We start from the raw sequence: 13,854 nt of genomic DNA, 5'->3' as shown, positions 1-13,854 counted from the left end.
GTTCTAGCTCTGCGCTGGGGCTTGGCTCAGCATGGGAGAGACCAGAGAGAGCAAGAGGCTGCATGAAAGAAGCACAGCCAGCTCACTATGGTCTAAGGAGAGAACAGGGATTGACCTCAGTTTTAACCACCATGCCCCTTGCTCACTACGGCTCTGGGGCCAGCCAGATCAGCCACTTGGTGGGATTCCAGCCTCAGGGTGGCTAAGCTGCAGGTGCAGCACCTGGCCTCCAGGTGGCACCAATCCGCTTGCTTTGAGGTGGGCTCTGACAACCAGCTGAGCTGCCCGCAGTCCCTCAGCCTCCCGAGGTCCTGGGAGCAGGGATCAAGGTGGTCCCCTGGCCGTAAACCTGACAGAGGCTGCAGGAGTGCATTTCCACCCAGGGTGCACTCAGCGGGTGGAACTCCACACCCGTTTCTTTGGAGTCAAGGCGCGGCCTCTCAGTGAGGAGACTGCTCCTGGTTGCCCACTGTCGGGTCATCCCAGCTTGCTGTGGAACCCTCCGCAGCCTGGCCTCTTCCAGGGTAGCCCCTCACTCCCTTCTCTCCTGTCCTAGCAGACAGGCCAAAGAGGGCGGACGAGTTCCAGCTCTGGGGATGCCCCATCAGCTGTGTCACCTTGAACAAATCATTTCTCCTCTTGGGTCTCAGTTTCCTCCGGTGTGAAACCTGGTGGAGGCATGAGGGGCTATGGGAGCCCCAAGGCCTCTTTCAGAGACCTCCTCTGGGTCCCATGTGACCCCATGGCTGTTCCCAAAGGCAAGAGGGTGCCCAGCCCTGCGGCCAAGGCCCTAGGACACCCTTTCCAAACAAATGCAGGTCTCTGACGGCTGAGCTTTGCTCGCTTGGGTTTCTTTGCTTTCTTCCTTTTTTTTTTTTTTTTTTCTTTCCTGGATGAAATTCCTGCCAGCTCCGAAGGAAGGAGGGAAGGGGAGCGAGCCGCAGCGTAGAAAGTTTCCTTGACTCCTCCTCCGGCTGGGTCTCCCTCCCTTGCCAAGCCCAGCCTGTGAAACTGAATAACGAAGATCACTCAACAATGCCTGCCCCTCTCTGACTGCACCGTCCCGGCGCTCCCACCGCCGCCGCCGACACCCAGTAGAGCCCCCGGGGCGGTCCCCACCGACGGCGCAGCCCGCCGGGACCGGGAGGAAGCAGCTGCGGCCACCGCGCCCTTGCGTCCGCGCGCCCGGCCGCCAGGTGCCCCAGCAGCCCAGCCGCCGAGATGCCCAGCCTGCCGGGGCTCCGGGCGCTATGGCTTTGCGCCGCGCTGTGCGCCTCCCGGAGGGCCGGCGGCGCCCCCCAGCCCGGCCCGGGGCCCACCGCCTGCCCGGCCCCCTGCCACTGCCAGGAGGACGGCATCATGCTGTCTGCCGACTGCTCTGAGCTCGGGCTGTCCGCCGTTCCGGGGGACCTGGACCCCCTGACGGCTTACCTGTGAGTACTGCCCGCCTGTCCCCGCCTGGTCCTGCGGGCTGCTGGCTAGCGCCCAGTCCCGGCCTCAGCAGGGCACCTGCTTGCTTGGTGCCCTGGGGCATGGGCATCCCGGAGAGGGTTTGCCCCCTTCCAAGTTGACCGTTGCGGGACTGGGGAGGGGAGAAGAGTCTGAGACTAAATATCAGGCGAGCAGGGAGACCGGGCTTCCCTGACTTGGCTTCCCCATTGGCCTCTGTGCTTATGGGCTGGCTATGGGATCCCAGGCTTGGCGAGGTGGGTTCTGGACCCTGAGTGGGAGGGTGCAGGGCTGGCTGCCCCATCTCCTGTTGCTGCATTCTCTTCTAGCAGAGCAGTGCCCGGGATGGTGGTTGAGGGTAAAGCTGACAGAACTGGAGGTGGAGGTGAGGGGAGCGTGCCCCAGTAGGGTGGAAATAATGTCTGTTCTTCTGCCATGGTGAGGACAACAGGGCTGTCACACTGAGGCTGGGTGGCCTTTGTGGGGGGGGTTCCCAGAAGCTGGGAGGGGGGCCGTATCCACTCTTGTCTCCTCAGAAAGGGACTCTGCCAGCACCATCTCCCTTCACTGGGGCCTCCTGGCTCCCCCAGGGGCCTCCCTAAAGTCATGTCCCAAGAGGCTGTGTTGGAGACACTAATTTGTGGGCAGGCGCCGAGGCTGAAAACCAGAGAACCATTTTTAGCGTCTGAGTTGGGGTGAGATGGCCGTGAAGGGGACCCTACTAGGGGCAGCTGTCCTGTCTGTCTGGCTCACGGGAGCTTCCCCTCAGAGCTGGAGGGCTGGGGGCTCTGGCTGCTCACCACCTGGGCAGGAGGAGGGTGATAGAGCACATTCCAGGCCACCTACCCGCACCCCCAGTCCCGCTCTGGGGAAAGGAAACCTCCTCCAGCCCAGCTCTGCAGGCTCCATCAACTTCCTCAGAGGAGTTGGGAGCAGGTGGGAAAGCCTGGGGCCTTCTGCTGAGGGCTAGGATCCCAGAGCTCTTTCTGGCCTGAGAGAGGCCCCTCATGGCTTTGGGGTTCCAGCACATGGGAGCTTAGAGGAAGAGGAGGCTGGGCGAATCTTTATAGGGGTCTAGCAAGAATTTGTGGAACTAAAAGGATGCTCAGTGTTGGCAGTGTCCTGGTGGGAGGTAGAGGGTCCCAGAGGGCAAATCTTCATGGGGCGCCTCTCCAAATGTCCCTGTCCCCAGGTTGGGATGTCCCCCTCCACTCCAAAAGGCACAGGCTGTGGGCCAGGTAAGGGAGTGAGAAGAGAAAAATAATGTCCATCTTCTAGAAGGACAAATGGAATCCTTCACAGTGCAGCAGGTGACGGCAGAGGCAATCATGGGAATAAAGGTACCAACTGCACAGAGCCTGGGTGCTCAGCATCTGGCAAAGCAGGGCAGGCTCCGACCCCACCCTACACCCAGGCCATCCCCGCTTTCAGCAGTTTTCTATCCTGGGAATATGTGACATTGGTTCATTTGAAGACAGGGTCCTGTGGCTAAAGAGTTCAGATGCAACTTCTGTGGAGCCTTTCTCTGGGTGAGCCGAAGGAAGGTCCCTTGCCTGGGTTGAAGGGGCAGGGGAGATAAGGCCTTCTAGAGCTTCCTTTCCCAGCATTAAGTCTTCCTAGACTGGTTAATGATCCTTTTCTTAGAAGGACTTGGGGAAGGAGGTACACTGTCACCTCTGGAATTCAAGCAACCTACCATCCATGCTGGCAGAAGATTTCCCCACTAGCTTGTCACAATTCCCTCAGAGCTGTGAAGTCTGCATTTGGGTTCAGTGGAGGTGGGGTTTTCTGAGCTGGTCTGTGTCTTCCTGGGGATTGAGAAAAGCCCCTCTCTCTCAAGACTCAGGGGATGCTTCTGAGAGTGGCGGAGAGAAGAGAGGGAGTGGGAGCTAGAAAGAGTATGATGGGTCCTGAGGCAATATGGGGAATTTAGCAGTGGGGTCTGGAATATTGGAAGGAGGTGGCAGAGGACCGTGTCCCCTGCCCTGGACTGGGGAGGGGTCCCATCTGGATGGTGCATGAAGGATTCCTACAGTTGTCCTGAGGGTGTCTCAAAGGAGGAATTTTCTTTCTTTGCCCTCTCTGGAGAACAGCTCTACCACAAAGGCACCTGAAGGTGGGGTTTGAGGGCTGGCATGGAGAAGAGCCAGGGTGGGGAAGTCTTGGGGCTCCTTTCTCTTTTCAGCGATGTTAGGAGATGCCCAGCTTGGCCCTGCCCCATGTATCCCAGCCCTTGCTGAGGACAGCACAGATTCGCATCTGATGATATAACCAGCAGTGCCTCTCTCTGGGCCACTCAAACCTTGGTTCCTTCCTAGCTCTGCCACCTACTAAGAGTCACTCACTGAACACCTCTAAGCCTCAGGTTCTTCATGTGTACATGGAGAGGAGGAAGCAGGTTGCTGAGAGGATTAAATGGATAATACGTTCAGTGAAAGTCCCCACAGTGCCTGACACCCGAGGGTGACTCTGAAATGATGGCTAGTATTATCTTGCCTCCCATGGGTGCTTCGTGGAGGTGGAGGTAAACTACCAGGCCTCTCCACACCAGAGGGAAATTGAGCCTAGTGGGTGAGTGTAGAATTCAAGGGAATGGTTTGTGGCTGGAGGAAGAGAGCTGTGTGCTGGGGAGGTGACTCTCAGGGCAACTTTTGATCAATACTTGGCTGGTTCTGGGGACTTGGAGCCCAACCAGTTGGTGAAAATTGGGGGTTGGGGATCGGGAGGGAGGGTGGGGACTTAGGTCCTCCTGACACAGAATTGAGAATGAAAAATGTTAAAACACTTGGATATGCAGGAAGTAGCAGGCCAGAGAGGACTCGAAGATCCTTAGAAGGAGCCATAGACGGAATCATAGGAGGCGCCCAGGAGCTATGGGCTCCAGAAGGTACCCGCAAGTCCTCTTGCACATTCCTTGACCTGGTCTCAATAAAAACGACATCACATCTCTTCCCCCACTCCACGGCTGTGAGATTTTCTCCTTCTAGCCAATACCTTTCATGAGGTAGGTGCTTCCACCTCTCCATCTTGGTTCTAGGGAAGACCAGAAAGGTGTCTTTATAGCCAACTGGTATTCTTTGCCTTGACACTCATGTCCAAAAACTATTACCACTTTTGGGCTCAATGCCAGCCCTGTTTGATCAAGGTTGGGAAGACAGACTTCAGATACTCACAATCCTTCACTTGTCTCTCTTTTTTCAACAGTTTCCTCCTAAACTGTAGTCTCAGCGAGGCTCATTGACACTCACCGGGGTTTTGACATTCTCCCTGGCTAGGGCCTGTTCTGGAAATAGACCAAGGGGGAGATGGAGCCCCTGGCTCTGGGACATCCAATCTGATGGTGATGAGAAGGCACGATGCCTCTTGTTCTATTCTTTTTTCTTTCTTCTTAAAAAAAAAAAAAAAGACCAGTAATATGCTGACTTCATAACAAGGTTTGAGGGAGGCACTTCTCACACATGAGCACGAAAACCCAATCGTCACGCTTCTTAACTACAAAAGGATCACCTCTTGTTCTATTCCATTGCATATGCACATGATGCAGAGACAGGAATACACAGACAGCAAATAACTTGTTGGGCAGATAATCCCTGGAGTTGTTCCTGAGTAGAAAGATCTGGGTAGTTATTCTGGGCCCCCAAGGCTGAGCAGTGTCAGTAAACAGACTGTGCCAGAAAAGTTGTCTCACGCAGCTAGTTGTAAAAGACCTCAGGCTCATGCACTTGCAGTCACACCTAAGCACCCATTTTCATTGCCCACTACCACCAGGGCTGACGGAGGGGCCGTTACACCATGCAACCCCCACTTCATACTGCTGATTGCTTTCTTGGGAATTCACTCCCTTTAAGATTGCCTGTGATAACTGATAACCACTGGACTTGTTTGAAAGGTTAGATGGTGTGTGCGTGTGTGTCTGTGTGTGTCTCTCTGTGTGTGTAGATACAGGGTAATTTGCAGGGGATGTCTACAGCCAAAATGATGGAGGCAGGATGCTGGAGGCAGAGAGTAAGGGGTTGTGGCATTTGCCACAACAAAGCAGAGTTCAAGCTATCACTTACTAGCTGTGTAACCCCCAGCCAGTTGATTAGCCCTTCTGTGACTTAGTTTCCTCACCTGTAAACAGGGTTAAGATCTACCTCATAGGGTTGTTGTGTGGATTCACTTAGATGATGTTTGCAAAGGGTTTGGCATAATGTCTGGTCCATGGGAAGAGCTCGATAAATGTTAGCCAGTGTTGTTATTAGGGTGACCAGGGCCAAGAAATGTCAGTCATGGAAGTCTTCCTGGAGGAGGAAGTCCTGGTGCTAGCATGGGAGGGAGGGAAGCAGTCCTGTTCTATGAAACGCATAGGATAGGTGTGTGTGTAGTTGGGGGCTGTGAGAGGTGCAAGAAGCTGCCAAGAAGATGGAATGAGTTCTACTGGGAACCAGAGTAATTTTAGGTTTTGTTGTTGTTGTTGTTTTGTTTTTTTTTTTAGAGTACAGTCTGAAAAACCAGGGAGGGGAGCACCTGATGGAAGATGCCAGCATGCTCCCTTACATGGTCTAGATGGGCCCCTGCAGGGGCTACAGATGAGGAAGCAGAGAAACAGGCAGCCTTAGCAGGGGAGAGCCAGCCTTGGAGAGGATGTGTTGTGAATTGGGGGTGGGGGTGCCAACGTGCCAGGTCTCATTTCTCACTTCCAAGGCCACCCTTCCCTGGCCCAGTCTTAGTCGCCCTTTCTAATAGATTCTAAGAGTTTGACTCCTCCTTCCAGAAACCTGGGGTTTGTGAGTTCTAATCCTCAGTCTCTCAGTTGCTATGAGACCCTGTACAAGTCCCAAAACTTCTCTGGACCTCAATGTCCAGAGAAGCCATGTTTTGGATGAAAAACTAGAAAGTGGGAGAGGCAGGGAGCAATCCACTTTGAATCTCCTGCTCCTGGTGTGGGACAGAGAAAGCTCCCGGAGAGAGCTGCTCAGCTGCAGGCAGTGAGGGAAGGGAAGGAGGGAAGGGGAGGACCCAGGCAGCACCCAGACCAGGGTGGGGAAGAGAAGGGCGAAGGAGGGGTACAGTGACTCCAGGAAGTGGAGTCCCCTGGGGCTCTCCTGTGCCAGCCTTGTTCCAAAGTGGAGCCTAGTAGGGTGGGCCCATCAGAAGGCAGACCCGGGGGGTCGCCGGAGGTGGGTGAATGTGTGGGGGAGCCAACACCCCAGTTCAAAGGAGAGGCAGGAAACAGCCCTAGGCAAAAGAAAAAGGAAACCTCTCGGCTCTGGCAGCAGCGGGCATGGGGCGTGGCCGGGTGGGGCGGCTGGCGGGGGAGAAGAAAGCCTAGCTCAGAGCAGAGTTGGCCCCCAGCCCGCCCCCACTCCCCCCCGCCTTCCCCCCATTCCATGGGCTCTCAACCCTGATGGCCCTACACATGCTGCAGCCTGCTTCCTGCACTGACCCATGCCCCCCTGGGGAGAGACACACAGGGCACAGAAGTTATCCTAATGGGGAGGCCCTGCTGGGCGCGGGCTTGAGTCTCAGAGCCACTGTTGATGAGCTGTGTCTTTGGGCAAATCACTTAACCTCCCCAAAGCTCCAGTTTCTCAGTCTTTAAAATGCAAACACTAATAGTATCTACCTCAAATGGTTGTGAGGAGAAGCAAATGAGACAAAGAAAGCAAACGGTCTTTTATGCTATAAGGGCTTACAAAATGTTTACTATTAATATTGTTTTTCTTATTGCCTTCAGCTACAAATAAACTACTGTGAAAAGGGCCCAGCAGAGCTACTGGTGACAGGATGGGGAGTTAGGATGGCAGAGTCTCATCTTCTGGAGCCCCATCAGATCACCCTTCCCTCCCACCTTCCTCCTTTACTAACAAAGCCCGTCCCACTGACTTTCAGGGAAACAGGCCTTTCAAGCAGCCAGTTCTGCTCTTGGGCTCCTGGGCCGGGATGATGGAGGAAGTGATCCTTCTCCCAGGGGATGCCCGGAGGAGCTCGGGCTAAGCCTGCCGCCTGGTGGGAGACTCTCCAAAGAGGAAGAATCTGGGCTTCTAGGTTAGTGCTGTCTGGAGAGTACAGCTTCTCCCCAGAAATTGGAGTTCCTTGAAATTAGAGTTTCTCTGCTATAGCCCAAGGAAAAGCAGGGGTGAATGGGTCATTTGGGATTGGGAGTGTTGTTGTGGGGGTGGGGAGGGTGGGGGGCAGACATGCCCTGAGGGGCCGTGAGGATCCTCCTCTGAGCTCATTCTTAATGGACTATGTGACCTTAGGCTAGTGAGTCACTATTGGGAGCAGGGCCAAGATCAAGGAGCCTGCTGGGGCTTCAGACACCTTGGGAAGGTGCAGGAGATGGGGTGGCGGAGAAAATACCAATCTCCCTTCCCCATGTTGGAAATGGCAACTTCTTTTAGCCAAACCAAAATGAACTCACTCACCTGGGGGCTTCTGAGAATTGTGAGGTCCCCTTTGTACTAACTAGTCCATTGGCAAAAATGGAGTGATCTCCAGTCCCTAATGACAATTCAGGTCTCTCCTCCCACCCTTCAGACATGGGAGAACAGGTCCCAGGAGGAGAAAAACACCCGAGAGGCCAAACTTGGGCAGTGAGCAGAGAGTTATTTTGGAAGCAGCAAAAGGACATGGTGGGGGGAGAGCTCAGGGGTTGGCACTGTGCCCCCCGGAGCCATGCCAGAGCAGGCCACGGGCAGGCTGGCGGGTTAGGGGGGAGCTGGGCCCGGCTACTTAAGGCACCTCCAGAACTGAAGTTTCCTTTGTGTCCCATCCCCAGCTCCCCCTTCTCTGCTACGATCTTTTTTCTCCTCCAGAAACCATCAGGGGATGCCTATGCTCTGTGTCTTCAATTCCACCCATCCCTGGGAGACCAGGGCCCTCTCTGATTAACTGTGAGATGTGAATTTGAGGCTGGGACCAGGGAAGCATCTTGTGCCCAGCTCTCTGCCTCTCCTGGCTGCTCCAGCACGGTGAGGATACCTTCCTGGTTGATACTTTCATTCCCTGGACTGTGATCTTCTTCCAGAAAGACACTAGCTCATCAGGAACGTTCATTCTTGGGACCCAGTCTTGATGGCCCCCCATAGGTTCAGAGAGACATACATAGGAATCCACCATCACTCTGATGTCTCTTCCTTTACCAATAATAGTAATAACCAGCATTTATTGAATGATTGGCATGTGGCAGGAAGTGCGCTCAAGCACTTTATCTGCATCATCTCACATAAACCCCATGAGAGAGGTGCTAGTGTTATCCCCACTTACCAATGAGGAAACCAAGGCTTTTCGGTGCTAAGGAGCTTGGCTGAGACAACCTGCCACTAGTTGCTGGTGGGGGGATTTCAGCCCAGGCAGCCTCCCTCCTACCCACTTTATCTACCGCCTCTCAGAGGCCCACAGCTGAGGGGTTTCCAAACTCCAAGGGAATGAGCAGGACTCTGGGTGTGTCAATAATCCCAGGCCAAGCACCCTCTCAAAGCCTAGTTACAGTTCCTGTCTTTCTGGGGGAAGGATCAGTGGTTTGCCCCATTTCCCTCCCATCCACCAGCAGTGGTTTCTGGGAGCCCATCTATGGGGGCTACCTGGAGGGGAAGGTATTGGGGCTCAGCACAGAAATTGGGGACTCTGGGGAGGATAAGACGGAATCCTTGAGTGTGGAGATTATCATCAGCATTGATGTTGAGGACCTACTGTCTGCTGGGTCCTCTGGGAGGCAGTCAGGGTGATGACTGTCAGTGAGAGACCAGCCAGGTGCACGTGAAAAGTGAACTCACTGTATCAGATAATCCTGGGAGCATCCAGGGAGGACCAGAGGTGAGGTCCATGGGTGTTCAAGGGAGAAAGAGGACCAAGGTGGTCAGGGAAGGCCCAGGGGAGAGAGAAGAGGCTTGAGTCCTGAAGACCAGAAGGACTTAACTCAGGGCCAGGAGAAGGGCAAGCCATGAGCCCAGGATAGAATGAGGAACCACATTGGGGCTTTCATACTTCATCTCCATGACCTGTTCTGTCCCACTCCCTGGGGCAGCATGTTCTAGAGCAGGGCTTTCTGCCCTTTTTCCCTCAGGGCACACATTTTAAAAACACAGACACACACATACACAAACACACAAACCCAATCCAAGGTATTCAGTGTGCTGGGTTAAACCAACAAGGCCTCTCAGGCGAAAGGCACCCAGTCAACCCTGGACAGCATCCAGCCATCCCAAGGGATAGGAGACCCCATCTGGGCACACACCTGGAAGCGCTGCTATAGAAGAAAGAGTGCATGTTTGCAGCCAAGCAGACATGGGTTCAAGGCTAAGTTCCAGCTCTAACCAGCTATGGCTGTGTGTTTCTTCATCTCTCTCAGCTTCTGTTTTCTTACTTTCAAAATGGGCATACGGAAAGATGTTTATAATTAGACACAGTGCTTGGCACATAGCAAATGCCCAATCTATGGGAGCTATGGTTATTATCTATCTGGTCTCCCCTTGAGAGAGGCAATTGGGAGGAGCGGTGGAGGCAGGCCTGCAGTGGCCCTTCATTTCACCTATTTGACTCTGCCTGCCTAGGGCTTGCTGAGAGTGAGACCCAGAGGACACAATTCCTCTCACCCTCTGCCCCTGCCACCATCCTTTCCCCTTTGCCCTTGGAGGTGCTAGAGGAGGTGGGAGTGTCCCCGAGAGTGTCCAGACTGACAGAAAGGTGGCAGAAAGGTGCTGAGTGCCTTCCATTGCACCAGTGTCAGGGACTTGGATGTGGTCCCCAGGCCCAAAGCCAAGGCAGATGGATTCATGGAGGGGGAGGAGCAGAGGAGCAGTGCGGAGTCACTGTCTCCATGTAGCACCCCCAGCCCAGTGCATTGCTGGGGTTCTTGCAGGGCAGATGAAGTGCTTCTTTGTATAGGGGAATATGTGGGTGAACCAGGAAAATGGGGGCCTAGTACATGGAGGTTTATTCCAACTCCCTGTGTGATTGGCAAGTTAGAATTGCCCCCCTACCTGACTTATCACTGGCTCCTGAGAAACAGGCCAAAGGCAGCTCCCACTAAGAAGCTTTTAGCACCTCCTATAGGAAGGAAGCCTTCCCAGTGAATCCAGTGTGAGGATTCTTTTCTCCAGGTCTCTGGACCTCTCCCAACATGCTCCATGTTCCTTTGCACGAAGAAGAACAGCGCAGTTCGGTGGAGTGTGTGTAAGCCCCGGTTGCCATCAGCACGCTGTGTGGATTCTGGCAATACATGTCATCCCCACTGGTGCTGCGGTGCCCCTCATGCCCTGTGTTAATAACCAATGATAGTGCCACTTGAACTCCCAGGCTGTTGTGAGGAACAAGCATTCATTCATTCATTCATTCATTCTATCACTCATTTGTTCATTTGACAAATGTGGATTGAATGCTTGCCCTCTTTCCTCTCCCCTGGAGCCTCGGAGAGAGAGATAAGACAAGTGCAAATAACTGTGACCTGTTGTAGGAAGTGAGAAACACACCCAGGCAGGGCCAGATACTGCGCAGCAGGCGGGGCACAGAGGAGGGAACGCTTGTGTCTAACTGATGCTCCTAATGCGGAAGCCCCTGAAAGGCGGTTGTGGTGCAGAGAAAACCCACAGGCCAAGGAATGGGAAGACCAAGGTTGACACTTGTTTGTCAAGTGTTGATAATCATCTCTGCCTGATGAGTTGTTGCATGAAGCAAGATCCTGCTTGGGGGGTGTTTAGCACAGAGGGGGTGCGATTTTATTTCCTGTGAAAATATCAGGTAGTATTATGTTCACTATGTCTTTGTAGGGGTGTGTGTCCCCGTCTGTCTGTATGTTTGTCTGATTGTGATGCTCTACTTCATCAGATTCAGGGTTCCTTGTGGACAGGAACTGTGTTTCTTTGCATCAGGAGAGGGGAACTCTTTTAGGGCAGGGGCCATGCCTCCCCGTTCAGTCTGGGAGCTTCCTGAAGGCAGGATCTGTGCTCATGGTTCCTTTTCTTGGGCTCACATCACACACACCTCCTTCAAGCACTCACACACACCTCCAAACACACACACACGCCTAACACACTCACACCTCCTTCAAACACACACACACATCCTCCTTCAAACACACACACCCCTCCCTCACACACATCTCCTTCAAGCACTCACACACACCTCCAAACACACACACATGCCTAACACACACCTCCTTCAAACACACACACACCCTCCTTCACACATACACACACACCTCCTTCAAACACACACACACCTCCTTCACACATACACACACCTTCAAACACACACACACACACACACACCTCCTTCAAACATACACACACACCTCAACACACACACCTCCTTCAAACATACACACACACCCCAACACACACACCTCCTTCACACATACACACACACCTCCTTCACACACACACACCTCCTTCAAACACACACACACACCTCCTTCAAACATACACACACACCTCCTTCAAACATACACACACACCCCAACACACACACCTCCTTCAAACACACACACACACCTCCTTCAAACACACACACCCCTCCTTCAAACACACACACACCTAACACATACACACACCTCCTTCAAACACACACACATCCTTCAAGAGCACACACACACACACACACACACACACACAGACACACCTAGTATGGGTCTCCGCCTGCAGGGGGCACTCAGGACAGGGCTGTAAACAGTTCCAGTGTATGCATTTCATTTTTTCTCCCTTCCTCTCAGCTCCAGATCTGGGGCAACCCAGGGTTGGGAGTGTTTGAGGATGGAGGACACTGGATCAAGTGTCCAGGAATTGTGAGAGTTGAGGCAGTTAGGGGCTGTAAACTAATCTGCTGCCTTTGTGGTGGACAGAGCAGATTAGGAGACTGGGAGGAGACGAGAAAGGAAGGGAACCATTGTCTAGGACAAAAGCAAGACAGAATGAGAATTGGGACAGGACCTGGGCTCCCACCCTCACTTACCTGGGGCAGATGAGAGCTCAGGACCCAAAGGAGTCAGAGCCGGGAACCAGATCACCTCTCAGGCCACCCTGGACCCGGCCCCCCACCGCAGTTACCTGCTTCAGCATGTGTGACTGGGTGGCCAGGATCCCTTCACAGACATGCCACCCACGCAGTCACACAGGGCCCCGTGCTTGGGCCATTGCTCCGCTGTTGCCATGTTATTTTTTTGGTTGTGTGTGCGTGTTATTTTATTTTATTTTTTTGAGACAGGATCTTGCACTGTCACCCCGGCTGGAGTGCAATGGTATGACCTCCGCTCACCGCAGCCTCAACTCCCTGGGCTCAAGTGATCCTCCCACCTCAGCCTCCTGAGTAGCCGAGACTACAGGTGCACACCATCACAACCAGCTAATTTTTAAGTTTTTTTTAAATTAAAAAACTTAAAACTTATAGTGGGGTCTCACTATATTGCCCAGGCTGGTCTTGAATTTGTTGGGATTACAGGCAAGAGAGCTGTGTAAATTTTTAATAATTTTATTACAAGGGACCCCACATTTTTATTTTGTACTGGGTGCTGCAAATTATTTCATTTATTTATTTATTTATTGAGACACAGTCTCGCTCTGTCACCCAGGCTGGAGTGCAATCTTGGCTCTATCTTGGCTCTATCTTGGCTCACTGCAACCTCCGCCTCCCAGGTTCAAGTGATTCTTCTGCCTCAGCCTCTCAAGTAGCTGGGATTATAGGATCCTGCCACCATGCCCGGCTAATTTTTGTATTGTTAGTAGAGACGGGTTTTCGCCATGTTGGCCAGGCTGGTCTTGAACTGCTGACCTCAGGTGATCCACCCACCTTGGCCTCCCAAAGTGCTGGGATTACAGGTGTGAGCCACTGTGCCCAGCCAGTCCTGCAAATTATGTAGCCCTTTCTCCCCTTAACCTAGGGGCTAGGGCAGGAGGGGATGAGAGGAAGGGGTCTCCCTCTCAGGGATGTCACAGGGGAGATGAGGCAGCCTTTGTCCAGATGGGCAGGAGGTAGCCCCAGGACTAGAGGGGAGACTGAGCATCCTTGGGTTGGAGGTGCTTCTTGGCCTGAGTGTGGTATCTGCAGGGGCCAGGGACTATGGGGTGCATTGTGCTGGAGTGGGCACAGGGTCACACCAGAGTCTCAGTGTTTCTGGGAATGAGGCAGTTGTCAGGCTCTGGCGGGCAGGGAGTCTGCTTGAAAGAGAGGGCAGAGGGCCCATCCCACAGATGTCAGATCCTGTGTGTGTTGGCCTCCTTCCCAGTTTCTTATAAATCTAGCAGAGTGGGTAAGTGCACCAATCCCAGAGCCACTCCACCTGAGTTCAGATTCTGGCTCTGCCTTTTACCAGTCCTTGGGGAAAGATTCACCCTCTTTGTGCCTTAGTTTCCTCACCTGTAATAGAGGGATGACAATGATGCCCTTGTTAAATGAGTTAATATATGCAAAGTGCCTAGAACGGCGTCT

General features: G+C 53.4%; 1 protein-coding gene, 1 long non-coding RNA gene and 1 other non-coding gene across 4 annotated transcripts in view; 1 reads left to right on the top strand and 2 right to left on the bottom strand.

The window, feature by feature from the left end:
* Window positions 1–13,854, bottom strand: part of SYT2 (synaptotagmin 2) — a 527,556-nt gene that overhangs the window by 15,587 nt on the left and 498,115 nt on the right. The window lies entirely within an intron of this gene.
* On the bottom strand, window positions 4,850–4,953 carry LOC112131556 (small nucleolar RNA U13). The gene has a single exon (XR_002913592.1). It is a non-coding gene; the product is annotated as a small nucleolar RNA U13 (small nucleolar RNA).
* On the top strand, window positions 5,824–12,812 carry LOC129048413 (uncharacterized). Of its 2 annotated transcripts, none has more exons than XR_008510753.2 (3): window positions 5,824–7,479; window positions 8,250–8,405; window positions 12,634–12,812. It is a non-coding gene; the product is annotated as an uncharacterized LOC129048413 (long non-coding RNA). The 2 variants fall into 2 exon arrangements; XR_008510752.1 differs by having other exon boundaries at window positions 7,142–7,479; window positions 8,213–8,405; window positions 12,634–12,772.

This window comes from Pongo abelii, chromosome 1 (genome assembly GCF_028885655.2).
Source record: "Pongo abelii isolate AG06213 chromosome 1, NHGRI_mPonAbe1-v2.0_pri, whole genome shotgun sequence".
NCBI lineage: Eukaryota > Metazoa > Chordata > Mammalia > Primates > Hominidae > Pongo > Pongo abelii.
This window is presented reverse-complemented; position numbering and strand designations above follow the sequence as displayed.